At 40.9% G+C, this 18106-nt stretch overlaps 1 protein-coding gene across 2 annotated transcripts in view; it reads left to right on the forward strand.

Annotated features, from left to right (window-relative positions):
- The window catches only part of LOC139751987 (frizzled-9-like), a 147749-nt gene that overhangs the window by 60830 nt on the left and 68813 nt on the right, over positions 1 to 18106 (forward strand). The gene's annotated exons all lie outside the window — the stretch shown is intronic.

The raw sequence follows: 18106 nt of genomic DNA on the forward strand, positions 1-18106 counted from the left end.
CTTGCTTTCATGTGCAATACAGTGAAACTTTAGCACCTGTCCACAACCAGGCCCCACAGACTTTTCCAAGGTAGCGTCAAGAACAGAGGACTGAGCCTTAAAGAAAAAACCCTCACCTGGCCCCCTTCTCTGTTCAGTCTTTTGGAAGAGTAAAAACTGGAGGGGAGAATTTCCAGCCCCCCACTCTCACCCCTTTTAGTTGCCTTCTACAACACACAGGGAATACGTGGTAAGTATCCCTTCTCCCCTACCCCCAAGAAATATACATATGCATATTCTTATCTTGAAGCACACTCATATTACTGTACCTCTCTCTTACCCTTTCATTACTTAATCGATCAAACCATGCAATCCCACCTATTGTCATAAAACACTTGATTTCCAACACATCCCCTCTGTACAGCCTTACTTAAACACTTGATTTCCAACACATCCCCTCTGTACAGCCTTACTTACAGCCCATGTCTTGGCTCCATATAATATTTTGAGGACTACTATACCTTCAAACATTCCCATTTATGCCCCCCCAGATAATGTTCTCTCATTCCACACATTTTTCAGTGCCTCCAGAACCTTCAATTCCTCACCTACCCTATGACTTGCTTTTGTTTTTATGGTTCAATTTGTTGCCACTTCCACACCCAGGTATCTAAAATACTTCAGGTTCTAAAATTTTTCTCCATTCAAATTCACACCCCAACTAATTTGTCCCTCATCCTGCTAAACTAATTAACCTTGCTTCTATTCACATTTACTCTTGACTTCCTCCTCTCCTCTATACAATCCTATCTATGGCCCATGCCTTGTAGCCTTATGACATTGATGGAACTACTATTCCTTCAAACATACCCATTTTTGCTCTCCGAAATAATATTCTATCCTTCCACACATTCTACATCGCCCCCTCCCCCTACCCTGCAACTTACTTCTGCGTCCATGGTTCCATTCGCTGCTTAGTACACTCCCAGATAACTAAAGCACTTCACCTCCCACCGTTTTTCTCCATTTAAACTTACATTCCAATTAACTTTTCCCTCAACCCTACTGAACCTAATAACCTTGCTCTTATTCACATTTACTCTCAACTTTCTTTCACACGCATTTCCATACTCGGTCACCAACTTCTGCAGTTTCTTAGATGAATCAGCCACTAGAGCTATATCATTGGCAAACAACAACTGACTCATCTCCCAGGCCCTCTCATCCCTGACAGACTGCATACTTGCCCCTCTCTCCAAAACTCTTGCATTTACCTCCCTAACCACCCTATCCATAAACAAAATAATCAACCGTGGGGATGTCACACACTGCTGCTGCAAACCAACATTATCTAAGAACCGATCACTCTCCTCTCTTCCTACTCGTACATATGCCTTACATTCTCGGTAAAAACTTTTCACTGCTTCTGTCAACTTACCTCCCACATCATATACTCTTAAGACCTTCCACAAAGCATCTCCAGTCCTATCATATGCCTTCTCCAGATCCATAAATGCTACATACAAATCCATCTGTTTTTTTAAGTATTTCTCACACACATTCTTCAAAACAAACACCTGTTCTACACTTCCTCTACCACTTCTGAAACCACGCTGCTCTTTCCCAATCTGATGCTCTGTACATGCCTTCACCCTCTCAATCAGTACCCTCCCATATAATTTCCCAGGAATACTCAACAGACTTATGCCTTTGTAGTTTGAACACTTCCCTTTTTCCCCTTTGCTTTTGTACAATGGCACTATACATGCATTCTGCCAATCCTCAGGCACTTCACCATAAACCATACATACATTGAATATCCTTACCAACCAATCAACATCACAGTCACCTTCTTTTTTAATAAATTCCACTGCAATACCATCCAAACCCGCCACCTTACCGGCTTTCATCTTATGCAAAGCTTTCACTACCTCTTCTTTCTTAACCAAACCATTCTCCCTTATCCTCTCACTTTGCACACCATCTCGACCATAACACCCTATACCACTCTACCATCAAACACATTCAATAAACCTTCAAAATACTCACTCTATCTCCTCGCTTCATCACTACCTGTTATCACTTCCCCTCTTGCCCCCTTCATCAGTGTTCCCATATGTTCTCTTGTCTTATGCACATTATTTACCCTCTTTCAAAACATCATTTTATTCTCTGTAAAATTTGATAATATTCTCTCACCCCAACTCTCATTTGCCCTCTTTTTCAACCCTTGCACCTTTCTCTTGACCTCCTACCACTTTCTTTTATACATCTCCCAGTCAATTTTGCACTCCTTCCTTGCAAGTATCAACCAAATGCCTCTCTTTTCTCCTTCACTGACAACTTTACTTCTTCACCCCATCACTCACTACCCTTTCAAATCTGCCCACCTTCCACCTTTATCAAGTCACATGCATCTTTTGTGCAAGCCATCACTGCTTCCCAAAATATGTCCCATTCCTCACCCACTCCCATCACATCATTTGCTCTCACCTTTTGCCATTCTACACTCATTATCTTCAGGTACTTTCTTGCACAAGTCTCCTTTCCAAGCTCTTTTACTCTCACCACTTTCTTCTCCCCAACATTCTCTCATTTTCTGAAAACTGCTAGAAATTTTCACCTTCGCCTCCACAAGATAGTGATCAGACATCCTTCCAGCTGCCCTTCTCAGCATATTAACATCCAGAAGTCTATCTTTTCCATCCCTGTCAATTAACACATAATCCAATAATGCCTCTTGACATCTCTACTACTCACATATGTATACTTATGTATATCCCTCTTTTTAAACCACGTATTCCCAATCACCAGTCTTTTTTCAGCTCACAGATCCACAAGTTCTTCACCATTTCCAGCACACAAATCCACAAGTTCTTCACCATTTCCATTTACAACACTGAATACTCCATACACACGAATTATACCCTCAACAGTCACATTACTCACTTTCACATTTAATTCACCCATCACTAAAACCCAGTCTGTTGCATCAAAGCTGCTGACACACGCAGCTGCTCCCAAAACACTTGCCTCTCTCGTGATCTTTCTTCTTATGACCAGGTGCATAAGCACCAATAATCACCCATCTCTCCATCCACTTTCCGTTTTACTTTTTTACACTCTTAACACATACTCTCACATCTGCTTCAGGAGTAGTGCTACTCCTTCCTTAGCTCTTGTCCTGTCACCAACCCCTGACTTTACTCCCAAGACTTTCCCAAATCATTCTTCCCGTTGAGCTTTGTTTCACTCAGAGCCAGAACATCTAGGTTTCTTTTCTGAAACATGCTACCCATCCCTCCTTTCTTCTCATCTTGGTTACCTCCACACACACACATTCAGACACCCCAATCTGAGCCTTCAAGGAGGATGAGCACTCCCCGCTTTACTCCTTCTTCTGTTTCCCTTTTTAGAAATTAAAATACAAGGAGGGGAGGGTTTCCAGCCCCCTGCTCCCACCCTCTTTAGTCGCCTTCTATGATACATGGGGAATACATGGGAAGTATTCTTTCACGCCCTATCCCCAGGATTTCAGAAATAACCAAGAACTCATGGCATAGATGCAGCTGCATTGTGAGTTCCACCCTAACACCTTCCCAACCATATAAGGAACTGTGCTTTTTTTAAGTCACGAGTTCTTTTTTTGAGTCAAATTTTGGAAGAGCCTTTCTACTTTTGAAGGGTTGTTCTTATGTACCCATTTCTACTTTCTGGCGACATAGTATAGTTGATGCTTCAAGAATTAATCTTATATGGCATTCTACTGCCTGTGTGTGTGGCATGGCATATTGAAATAATCATTTTCAGTAGGAATGCAACTCTTGATAATGTTCTAGATTGTTTCATCTTCGATGCCCGATGTTAAAGGGCGCTCTGTAACATCAGCATTGTGCCTGTCAATCATCTTATAATATTCCTTTGCATTGAAATCAATAACAGGAACTTTAAAAGGTCTAACACTGCTTCTCTTTTCTTTCCTTACCCACAATACTCTTCTGTATCCCAACTCACAAAGTTTCTCTCTTCATGAATCTTGCTAATGAGAATAGAATGTTCTCAGGGTGCCTGATGAATGCATTCCTCTGAAGAACAGGGTTCAAAATTTTCTTGATATTTCTAGTGAAGGGACGAGTACAGACAATGGTTTCATGCAAATGTTGAGCACCATATTTGATGGAGGGTTTGCACTTTATCTTGAATCACATAAGTGCATAAATTTTCATTGTAAATTCATCTAAAATTTGCAAAGTATTTGAAGGCTCAGACGTTGTAACACAGAGAAGTATAATTTCATACACTGTTCTCAACTATCGTGAATGAGATATTTTTCCTGGATTATGATGTGATAGTGCATAATCCACTGTATCTTTAGAGATTGCTCAATAAATGTCAAATAAGTATTTTTGATTGGTACTGTATTCATCAGAGTCTACTTCAATATCTTCTGATTTGATAGCCTTGAAATTTATATCAACTGCAATTTTCTCACAGTCTTGTAACTGTTTGTGAGCTTCTCTTGCAAATCCAATTGGTCCACTTGTTTTACCATCCTTGTTTGTGATCAGATGCCTTAAAGGCAATTCATTAGCATGAAGCTGGCTAATAAGCCATTGCAATGTTGCAGTGGCTTGCCAATATTTTGTTCAAGAAGTGTTCTTACTCTATTTTTAGGGCCTATATTAACAGCAGTCCCCATCACACCCAATTGCTCTCAAATATGTTAGATCATTGTCTGATGAAATAATAAAACCTTGCATTTCGTTTGCAATTCATTGCCTTTACGAGAATTCAGAGTAACATGGGAAATAAAATTTTGATCCTGGCTCTTGTAGAAGACAAATATGCTCTTCATTTACAACAGATCTTGAAAATTTGCTGCCTTTTTGTTCTCACTAAAGTTTTATCCTTGTACCCATCAAAGTAAATGGCAAAAGGATTAATTGTGTTCATCTTGCTGCACTGTTGACTTTCACCGCATGCTTTTTGCCTTTCATGGTGAATTTTGTTTCTGTCAGTAACTATACTGGTATGGCTTTCATCATTTTCACCTATATCCTGCAGTAGCAAACGGGAAATAGTTGTACCTGCCCTATCTGATATGCCTGTTCTGTCACAAGCACGTGCTACAGCTGAGAAAATAGAAGTCAATTTCCTTTTCCTGAAATCTCTCTTGGTTCTAGAAGGTAACTTTGTTTCATAGTCTGATGGTTCATATGAATTTGTCTCTGATTCTGATGATGAAAGAAGAACTACAAGAGATGAAGATGAATAGCCTAATTCAATATCTTGTTTATGCTTATTTTTGCAGTTAGACATTTTTCCAATCCTCAAGCTTTCTTGACAGTCTACACCTCCAATTATCATCTTTCTTTCTGACCGTTGATCAATCAATCAACAATTCTTCTTCATTTCTAGGAACTTTCTTTGTAGCTGGACAATTACAAGAATTCAAATCTGGACACTTAAAAGCAGCAATATCAAAAAGCACTTTTGCATGGTTCTGAAATTCATTAAACTTCACTTGATATAAGGCAGTATCTTTTCTATCTGTGCAGTGATATAAAAGCTCTTGTATTTTTTGTTATAATTACTACCATATCTTTAATTAGCATTTTTGATACAACAGGAATTGATGCTGACTGTCAGATTTCCATTACAAAGTCAGTAAGTACATCACAAAAGTAGTAACTACATCACAAACACCTGAAAATGCTAGTTCCTTTGAAATAGAAAATAATAATTAATTTTGCTTGCACTGGCATGCTTTCATCAAATCTTCATATGTTGGTAAAACAGTTTGTTTCAGTTGTTCTGGCTGACCAAATATAGGGCACTCAGTTGCTTGCCTAGTGCTGCGGCTTGCCATTTCACTGATGAAATAAACATATGATACCATTCCTCTAAAAGCACTTTAGTGCAACTAAGAGATGAGCTATTCCTTTGCTGGTTGAGCCAATGAAATCCGAGCTATTATGCACTTATCATGTGACTGACGTAAGACATATAGATAAAGAGCACATAATTGTTTAGTCTTTATGTGGAAATAGTTTTCTATGCAAAAAAGGCATTTACAATAACCATTAAATGGTAAACTATTTCATTTGGGATAAATACTAAATTTTGTGCTTATGGGTGATATAATCTATAGCTTTCATCATTCATGGATTATTCAAGTTATTGAAATATCTGTCTTAAACCTTTCACAATATGTAAGTTTAACTAAAACATCATTATTATGGCACCTATGGCTGAAAAATATAGCAATTAGATTTTTAGCAATTTGTTTAAAATTGGTATTTCTAGTAAAAATACTATATTTTCAGTTTTCTTGGGGGCTGAGGGAGTTTTTCAATTACTTCCAGATTTCAGAATTAGTTTAAGTGTATTTCTAGAAAATGAATATATCCTCACTTAAAAAATATACATATTTTCAGCTTTAGATTTTTCCATAAATGTGCATTTTTAATAACTTATTTTTCAATATTTGAGTCCCTTGGGGGACTAAAGATGTTAGTGCAGAGAACTCATATTTTTGCAGAATTTTTTCTAATAGATCCCCAACTTTTTTGTACTACCTACAAACAAATATCAAAAAAAATGTAGAAATGATCCATCCCACTGTACATTCCTTCTATCACTAACTCCCGTACAACTTTCAAGGCACACTAAACAAACTTAATTACTTGCTTATAAAGTTATCTCATTTGTGTAGCCCAACTTTTTGAGTGATACTGGAGTATTTGCTACGTTTTATAAGGTCCCCTTCACTAATATTTCTGTCCATTACTGAGTCGTTGTGTGTGATGACCTTAACACTGCTCCAGTCAATTTGATGAATGGAGTCTTTGGGATGGACAAATTCTGCATTGGATTCTTGACAGTGCCTAGCACTGTCTTTATGTTGCTTGGTCCTGAAGTTGAAAACCTCAGTTAAACCAATATAAAACTGATCATGCTCTTTACAGGGAAAGTTGTGCACATAGCCCTTCTGGGAAGTTGCAGAATTTCTAATGAGACTTTCCCTAACTGTACTGTTATTGCTGAAGATTACATTAATATTGGAAGATTCTCACAGGATAGGAACATTAAGTAAAGTTCTCACAATGGGGCAACAGTAACAAGTTGCTATAAGATAAAATTTTTAAATGCTTCCCACAACATAGGTTTACCTGAGTCTGTAACTTGAGAAGGGAGGTCATTGTGCCCTAATCTCTTCACCTGTTTCTTCATTCGCCAGCCCCAACCCCACAGCAGCGGCTGGTATATCATATTCCAGTTCTCTTTATCTGTAATTAGTCCTGACAATGTAATAATACAAAAGCACTTGACATTTCCTATTTTCCAATTACTTAGGGCTTTACTTGTATATATACATACATTTTTTTTTTTTTTTTTTATACTTTGTCGCTGTCTCCCGCGTTTGCGAGGTAGCGCAAGGAAACAGACGAAAGAAATGGCCCAACCCCCCCCATACACATGTACATACACACGTCCACACACGCAAATATACATACCTACACAGCTTTCCATGGTTTACCCCAGACGCTTCACATGCCTTGATTTACTCCACTGACAGCACGTCAACCCCTGTATACCACATCGCTCCAATTCACTCTATTCCTTGCCCTCCTTACACCCTCCTGCATGTTCAGGCCCCGATCACACAAAATCTTTTTCACTCCATCTTTCCACCTCCAATTTGGTCTCCCTCTTCTCCTCGTTCCCTCCACCTCCGACACATATATCCTCTTGGTCAATCTTTCCTCACTCATTCTCTCCATGTGCACAAACCATTTCAAAACACCCTCTTCTGCTCTCTCAACCACGCTCTTTTTATTTCCACACATCTCTCTTACCCTTACGTTACTTACTCGATCAAACCACCTCACACCACACATTGTCCTCAAACATCTCATTTCCAGCACATCCATCCTCCTGCGCACAACTCTATCCATAGCCCACGCCTCGCAACCATACAACATTGTTGGAACCACTATTCCTTCAAACATACCCATTTTTGCTTTCCGAGATAATGTTCTCGACTTCCACACATTTTTCAAGGCTCCCAAAATTTTCGCCCCCTCCCCCACCCTATGATCCACTTCCGCTTCCATGGTTCCATCCGCTGACAGATCCACTCCCAGATATCTAAAACACTTCACTTCCTCCAGTTTTTCTCCATTCAAACTCACCTCCCAATTGACTTGACCCTCAACCCTACTGTACCTAATAACCTTGCTCTTATTCACATTTACTCTTAACTTTCTTCTTCCACACACTTTACCAAACTCAGTCACCAGCTTCTGCAGTTTCTCACATGAATCAGCCACCAGCGCTGTATCATCAGCGAACAACAACTGACTCACTTCCCAAGCTCTCTCATCCCCAACAGACTTCATACTTGCCCCTCTTTCCAGGACTCTTGCATTTACCTCCCTAACAACCCCATCCATAAACAAATTAAACAACCATGGAGACATCACACACCCCTGCCGCATACATATACATACATATATATATATATATATATATATATATTTGCGTGTGTGGACGTAGGTATATACATGTGTATGGGGGTGGGTTGGGCCATTTCTTTCGTCTGTTTCCTTGCGCTACCTCGCAAACGCGGGAGACAGCGACAAAGTATAATAAAAAAAATAAATAAATATATATATATATATATATATATATATATATATATATATATATATATATATATATATATATATATATATTTTTTTTTTGCTTTGTCGCTGTCTCCCGCGTTTGCGAGGTAGCGCAAGGAAACAGACGAAAGAAATGGCCCAACCCACCCCTATACACATGTATATACATACGTCCACACACGCAAATATACATACCTACACAGCTTTCCATGGTTTACCCCAGACGCTTCACATGCCTTGATTCAATCCACTGACAGCACGTCAACCCCAGGTATACCACATCGCTCCAATTCACTCTATTCCTTGCCCTCCTTTCACCCTCCTGCATGTTCAGGCCCCGATCACACAAAATCTTTTTCACTCCATCTTTCCACCTCCAATTTGGTCTCCCTCTTCTCCTCGTTCCCTCCACCTCCGACACATATATCCTCTTGGTCAATCTTTCCTCACTCATTCTCTCCATGTGCCCAAACCATTTCAAAACACCCTCTTCTGCTCTCTCAACCACGCTCTTTTTATTTCCACACATCTCTCTTACCCTTACGTTACTTACTCGATCAAACCACCTCACACCACACATTGTCCTCAAACATCTCATTTCCAGCACATCCATCCTCCTGTGCACAACTCTATCCATAGTCCACGCCTCGCAACCATACAACATTGTTGGAACCACTATTCCTTCAAACATACCCATTTTTGCTTTCCGAGATAATGTTCTCGACTTCCACACATTCTTCAAGGCTCCCAGAATTTTCGCCCCCTCCCCCACCCTATGATCCACTTCCGCTTCCATGTTTCCATCCGCTGCCAGATCCACTCCCAGATATCTAAAACACTTCACTTCCTCTAGTTTTTCTCCATTCAAACTCACCTCCCAATTGACTTGACCCTCAACCCTACTGTACCTAATAACCTTGCTCTTATTCACATTTACTCTTAACTTTCTTCTTTCACACACTTTACCAAACTCAGGCACCAGCTTCTGCAGTTTCTCACATGAATCATCCACCAGCGCTGTATCATCAGCGAACAACAACTGACTCACTTCCCAAGCTCTCTCATCCCCAACAGACTTCAGCCTTGCCCCTCTTTCCAAAACTCTTGCATTCACCTCCCTAACAACCCCATTCTTTCGTCTGTTTCCTTGCGCTACCTCGCTAATGTGGGAGACAGCGACAAAGGCAAATAAATAAATAAATATATTTATTTAATATATATATATATATATATATATATATTCCTTTTCTAAAATGGGATATATATATATATATATATTAAATAAATATATTTATTTATTTATTTGCCTTTGTCGCTGTCTCCCACATTAGCGAAGTAGCGCAAGGAAACAGACGAAAGAATGGCCCAAACCACCCACATACACATGTATATACATACACGTCCACACACGCAAATATACATACCTATACATCTCAATGTACACATATATATACACACACAGACATATACATATATACACATGTACATAATTCATACTGTCTGCCTTTATTTATTCCCATCGCCACCTCGCAACACATGGAATAACATCCCCTCCCCCCTCATGTGTGCGAGGTAACGCTAGGAAAAGATAACAAAGGCCCCATTCGTTCACACTCAGTCTCTAGCTATCATGTAATAATGCACCGAAACCACAGATCCCTTTCCACATCCAGGCCCCACACAGCTTTCCATGGTTTACCCCAGACGTTTCACATGCCCTGGTTCAATCCATTGACAGCACGTCGACCCTGGTATACCACATTGTTCCAATTCACTCTATTCCTTGCACGCCCTTCACCCTCCTGCATGTTCAGGCCCCAATCACTCAAAATCTTTTTCACTCCATCTTTCCACCTCAAATTTGGTCTCCCACTTCTCTTCATTCCCTCCACCTCTGGCACATATATCCTCTTGGTCAATCTTTCCTCACTCATTCTCTCCATGTGACCGAACCATTTCAAAACACCCTCTTCTGCTCTCTCAACCACACTCTTTTTATTTCCACACATCTCTCTTACCCTTACATTACTTACTTGATCAAACCACCTCACTCCACATATTGTCCTCAAACATCTCATTTCCAGCACATCCACCCTCCTGCGTACAACTCTATCCATAGCCCATGCCTCGCAACCATACAACATTGTTGGAACCACTATTCCTTCAAACATACCCATTTTTGCTTTCCAAGATAATGTTCTCGACTTCCAAACATTCTTCAAGGCTCCCAGAATTTTCGCCCCCTCCCCCACCCTATGATCCACTTCCGCTTCCATGTTTCCATCCGCTGCCAGATCCACTCCCAGATATCTAAAACACTTCACTTCCTCCAGTTTTTCTCCATTCAAACTCACCTCCCAATTGACTTGACCCTCAACCCTACTGTACCTAATAACCTTGCTCTTATTCACATTTACTCTTAACTTTCTTCTTTCACACACTTTACCAAACTCAGGCACCAGCTTCTGCAGTTTCTCACATGAATCATCCACCAGCGCTGTATCATCAGCGAACAACAACTGACTCACTTCCCAAGCTCTCTCATCCCCAACAGACTTCAGCCTTGCCCCTCTTTCCAAAACTCTTGCATTCACCTCCCTAACAACCCCATTCTTTCGTCTGTTTCCTTGCGCTACCTCGCTAATGTGGGAGACAGCGACAAAGGCAAATAAATAAATAAATATATTTATTTAATATATATATATATATATATATATTCCATTTCTAAAATGGGATATATATATATATATATATATTAAATAAATATATTTATTTATTTATTTGCCTTTGTCACTGTCTCCCACATTAGCGAAGTAGCGCAAGGAAACAGACGAAAGAATGGCCCAAACCACCCACATACACATGTATATACATACACGTCCACACACGCAAATATACATACCTATACATCTCAATGTACACATATATATACACACACAGACATATACATATATACACATGTACATAATTCATACTGTCTGCCTTTATTTATTCCCATCGCCACCCTCGCAACACATGGAATAACATCCCCTCCCCCCTCATGTGTGCGAGGTAACGCTAGGAAAAGATAACAAAGGCCCCATTCGTTCACACTCAGTCTCTAGCTATCATGTAATAATGCACCGAAACCACAGATCCCTTTCCACATCCAGGCCCCACACAGCTTTCCATGGTTTACCCCAGACGTTTCACATGCCCTGGTTCAATCCATTGACAGCACGTCGACCCTGGTATACCACATTGTTCCAATTCACTCTATTCCTTGCACGCCCTTCACCCTCCTGCATGTTCAGGCCCCAATCACTCAAAATCTTTTTCACTCCATCTTTCCACCTCAAATTTGGTCTCCCACTTCTCTTCATTCCCTCCACCTCTGGCACATATATCCTCTTGGTCAATCTTTCCTCACTCATTCTCTCCATGTGACCGAACCATTTCAAAACACCCTCTTCTGCTCTCTCAACCACACTCTTTTTATTTCCACACATCTCTCTTACCCTTACATTACTTACTTGATCAAACCACCTCACTCCACATATTGTCCTCAAACATCTCATTTCCAGCACATCCACCCTCCTGCGTACAACTCTATCCATAGCCCATGCCTCGCAACCATACAACATTGTTGGAACCACTATTCCTTCAAACATACCCATTTTTGCTTTCCAAGATAATGTTCTCGACTTCCAAACATTCTTCAAGGCTCCCAGAATTTTCGCCCCCTCCCCCACCCTATGATCCACTTCCGCTTCCATGTTTCCATCCGCTGCCAGATCCACTCCCAGATATCTAAAACACTTCACTTCCTCCAGTTTTTCTCCATTCAAACTCACCTCCCAATTGACTTGACCCTCAACCCTACTGTACCTAATAACCTTGCTCTTATTCACATTTACTCTTAACTTTCTTCTTTCACACACTTTACCAAACTCAGGCACCAGCTTCTGCAGTTTCTCACATGAATCATCCACCAGCGCTGTATCATCAGCGAACAACAACTGACTCACTTCCCAAGCTCTCTCATCCCCAACAGACTTCAGCCTTGCCCCTCTTTCCAAAACTCTTGCATTCACCTCCCTAACAACCCCATTCTTTCGTCTGTTTCCTTGCGCTACCTCGCTAATGTGGGAGACAGCGACAAAGGCAAATAAATAAATAAATATATTTATTTAATATATATATATATATATATATATTCCATTTCTAAAATGGGATATATATATATATATATATATTAAATAAATATATTTATTTATTTATTTGCCTTTGTCACTGTCTCCCACATTAGCGAAGTAGCGCAAGGAAACAGACGAAAGAATGGCCCAAACCACCCACATACACATGTATATACATACACGTCCACACACGCAAATATACATACCTATACATCTCAATGTACACATATATATACACACACAGACATATACATATATACACATGTACATAATTCATACTGTCTGCCTTTATTTATTCCCATCGCCACCTCGCAACACATGGAATAACATCCCCTCCCCCCTCATGTGTGCGAGGTAACGCTAGGAAAAGATAACAAAGGCCCCATTCGTTCACACTCAGTCTCTAGCTATCATGTAATAATGCACCGAAACCACAGATCCCTTTCCACATCCAGGCCCCACACAGCTTTCCATGGTTTACCCCAGACGTTTCACATGCCCTGGTTCAATCCATTGACAGCACGTCGACCCTGGTATACCACATTGTTCCAATTCACTCTATTCCTTGCACGCCCTTCACCCTCCTGCATGTTCAGGCCCCAATCACTCAAAATCTTTTTCACTCCATCTTTCCACCTCAAATTTGGTCTCCCACTTCTCTTCATTCCCTCCACCTCTGGCACATATATCCTCTTGGTCAATCTTTCCTCACTCATTCTCTCCATGTGACCGAACCATTTCAAAACACCCTCTTCTGCTCTCTCAACCACACTCTTTTTATTTCCACACATCTCTCTTACCCTTACATTACTTACTTGATCAAACCACCTCACTCCACATATTGTCCTCAAACATCTCATTTCCAGCACATCCACCCTCCTGCGTACAACTCTATCCATAGCCCATGCCTCGCAACCATACAACATTGTTGGAACCACTATTCCTTCAAACATACCCATTTTTGCTTTCCAAGATAATGTTCTCGACTTCCAAACATTCTTCAAGGCTCCCAGAATTTTCGCCCCCTCCCCCACCCTATGATTCACTTCCACTTCCATGGTTCCATCCGCTGCCAAATCCACTCCCAGATATCTAAACCACTTCACTTCCTTCAGTTTTTCTCCACTCAAACTTACCTCCCAATTGACTTGACCCTCAACCCTACTGTACCTAATAACCTTGCTCTTCTTCACATTTACTCGCAACTTTCTTCTTTCACACACTTTCCCAAACTCAGTCACCAGCTTCTGCAGTTTCTCACATGAATCAGCCACCAGCGCTGTATCATCAGCGAACAACAACTGACTCACTTCCCAAGCTCTCTCATCCCACAACTTGCAACTTGCCCCTCTTTCCAAAACTCTTGCATTCACCTCCTAACAACCCCATTTTTCGTCAAGTTTCAAACAACCTCCATGGGGGACAGCACAAAGGCAAATACAATAAAACAATATTTTATTTAATATACATCCTTACATCTATAAATACTTTTCCATTTCTAAAATGGCAATTATATATTTTAAAACTTAAATGATTTTATACTTATTTATTGCCTTTGTCACTGTCTCCCACATTAGCGAAGTAGCGCAAGGGAAAAAGACGAAAAAAATGGCCCAAACCACCCACATACACATGTATATACATACACGTCCACACACGCAAATATACATACCTATACATCTCAATGTACACATATATATACACACACAGACATATACATATATACACATGTACATAATTCATACTGTCTGCCTTTATTTATTCCCATCGCCACCTCGCAACACATGGAATAACATCCCCTCCCCCCTCATGTGTGCGAGGTAACGCTAGGAAAAGATAACAAAGGCCCCATTCGTTCACACTCAGTCTCTAGCTATCATGTAATAATGCACCGAAACCACAGATCCCTTTCCACATCCAGGCCCCACACAGCTTTCCATGGTTTACCCCAGACGCTTCACATGCCCTGGTTCAATCCATTGACAGCACGTCGACCCCTGGTATACCACATCGTTCCAATTCACTCTATTCCTTGCACGCCTTCACCCTCCTGCATGTTCAGGCCCCAATCACTCAAAATCTTTTTCACTCCATCTTTCCACCTCCAATTTGGTCTCCCACTTCTCCTCGTTCCCTCCACCTCCTGACACATATATCCTCTTGGTCAATCTTTCCTCACTCATTCTCTCCATGTGACCGAAACCATTTCAAAACACCCTCTTCTGCTCTCTCAACCACACTCTTTTTATTTCCACACATCTCTCTTACCCTTACGTTACTTACTCGATCAAACCACCTCACACCACACATTGTCCTCAAACATCTCATTTCCAGCACATCCACCTCCTGCGCACAACTCTATCCATAGCCCACGCCTCGCAACCATACAACATTGTTGGAACCACTATTCCTTCAAACATACCCATTTTTGCTTTCCGAGATAATGTTCTCGACTTCCACACATTCTTCAAGGCTCCCAGAATTTTCGCCCCCTCCCCCACCCTATGATCCACTTCCGCTTCCATGGTTCCATCCGCTGACAGATCCACTCCCAGATATCTAAAACACTTCACTTCCTCCAGCCTTCTCACCATTCAAACTCACCTCCCAATTGACTTGACCCTCAACCCTACTGTACCTAATAACCTTGCTCTTCTTCACATTTACTCGCAACTTTCTTCTTTCACACACTTTCCCAAACTCAGTCACCAGCTTCTGCAGTTTCTCACATGAATCAGCCACCAGCGCTGTATCATCAGCGAAAAACAACTGACTCACTTCCCAAGCTCTCTCATCCACAACATAATGCATACTTGCCCCTCTTTCCAAAACTCTTACATTCACCTCCCTAACAACCCCATCCATAAACAAGTTAAACAACCATGGAGACATCACACACACCCCTGCCGCAAACCTACATTCACTGAGAACCAATCACTTTCCTCTCTTCCTACACGTACACATGCCTTACATCCTCGATAAAAACTTTTCACAGCTTCTAACAACCTGCCTCCCACACTATATATTCTTAATACCTTCCACAGAGCATCTCTATCAACTCTATCATATGCCTTCTCCAGATCCATAAATGCTACATACAAATCCATTTGCTATTCTAAGTATTTCTTACATACATTCTTCAAAGCAAACACCTGATCCAAACATCCTCTGTCACTTCTGAAACCACACTGCTCTTCCCCAATCTGATGCTCAGTACATGCCTTCACCCTCTCAATCAATTCCCTCCCATACAATTTACCAGGAATACTCAAACTTATACCTCTGTAATTTGAGCACTCACTCTTATCCCCTTTGCCTTTGTACAATGGCACTATGCAAGCATTCTGCTAATCCTCAGGCACCTCACAATGAGTCATACATACATTAAATAACCTTACCAAACAGTCAACAATACTGTCACCCCCTTTTTTAATAAATTCCACTGCAATACCATCCAAACCTGCTGCCTTGCCGACTTTCATCTTCCGTAAAGCTTTTACGACCTCTTCTCTGTTTACCAAATCATTTTCCCTAACCCTCTCACTTTGCACACCACCTCGACCAAAACACCCTATATCTGCCACTCTATCATCAAACACATTCAACAAACCTTCAAAATACTCACTCCATCTCCTTCTCACATCATCACTACTTGTTATCACCTCCCCATTAGCCCCCTTCACTGAAGTTCCCATTTGCTCCCTTGTCTTACGCACTTTATTTACCTCCTTCCAAAACACCTTTTTATTCTCCCTAAAATTTAATGATACTCTCTCACCCCAACTCTCATTTGCCCTCTTTTTCACCTCTTGCACCTTTCTCTTGACCTCCTGCCTCTTTCTTTTATACATCTCCCACTCATTTGCATTTTTTCCAGCAAAAATTGTCCAAATGCCTCTCTCTTCTCTTTCACTAATAATCTTACTTCTTCATCCCACCACTCACTACCCTTTCTAATCAACCCACCTCCCACGCTTCTCATGCCACAAGCATCTTTTGCACAAGCCATCACTGCTTCCCTAAATACATCCCATTCCTCCCCCACTCCCCTTACCTCCTTTGTTCTCACCTTTTTCCATTCTGTACTCAGTCTCCCCTGGTACTTCCTCATGCCACAAGCATCTTTTGCACAAGCCATCACTGCTTCCCTAAATACATCCCATTCCTCCCCCACTCCCCTTACCTCCTTTGTTCTCACCTTTTTCCATTCTGTACTCAGTCTCCCCTGGTACTTCCTCACACAAGTCTCCTTCCCAAGCTCACTTACTCTCACCACTCTCTTCACCCCAACATTCTCTCTTCTTTTCTGAAAACCCCTACAAATCTTTACCTTCGCCTCCACAAGATAATAAGACATCCCTCCAGTTGCACCTCTCAGCACATTAACATCCAAAAGTCTCTCTTTAGCGTGCCTATCAATTAACACGTAATCCAATAACGCTCTCTGGCCATCTCTCCTATTTACATACGTACACTTATGTATATCTCGCTTTTTAAACCAGGTATTCCCAATCACCAGTCCTTTTTCAGCACATGAATCTACAAGCTCTTCACCATTTCCATTTACAACACTGAACACCCCATGTATACCAATTATTCCCTCAACTGCCGCCTTACTAACCTTTGCATTCAAATCACCCATCACTATAACCCGGTCTTGTGCATCAAAACCACTAACTCACTCAAATATACATACATATATATATATATATATATATATATATATATATATATATATATATATATATATATATATATATATAAATATATATATATATATACATATATATACATATTTATTTATTTATTTTGCTTTGTCACTGTCTCCTGTGTTTGCGAGGCAGCGCAAGGAAACAGATGAAAGAAATGGCCCAACCCACCCCCATACACATGTATATAGACACACGTCCACACACGCAAATATACTTACCTATACATCTCAATGTATACATATATATACACACACAGACACATACATATATACCCATGCACACAATTCACACTGTGTGCCTTTATTCATTCCCATCGCCACCTCGCCACACATGGAATACCATCCCCCTCCCCCCTCATGTGTGCAGGGTAGCGCTAGGAAAAGACAACAAAGGCCTCATTCGTTCACACTCAGTCTCTAGCTGTCATGCAATAATGCCCGAAACCACAGCTCCCTTTCCACATCCAGGCCTCACACAGCTTTCCATGGTTTACCCCAGATGCTTCACATGCCCTGATTCAATCCACTGACAGCACGTCAACCCCGGTATACCACATCGATCCAATTCACTC

The sequence above is a fragment of the Panulirus ornatus genome, chromosome 12 (genome assembly GCF_036320965.1).
Source record: "Panulirus ornatus isolate Po-2019 chromosome 12, ASM3632096v1, whole genome shotgun sequence".
NCBI lineage: Eukaryota > Metazoa > Arthropoda > Malacostraca > Decapoda > Palinuridae > Panulirus > Panulirus ornatus.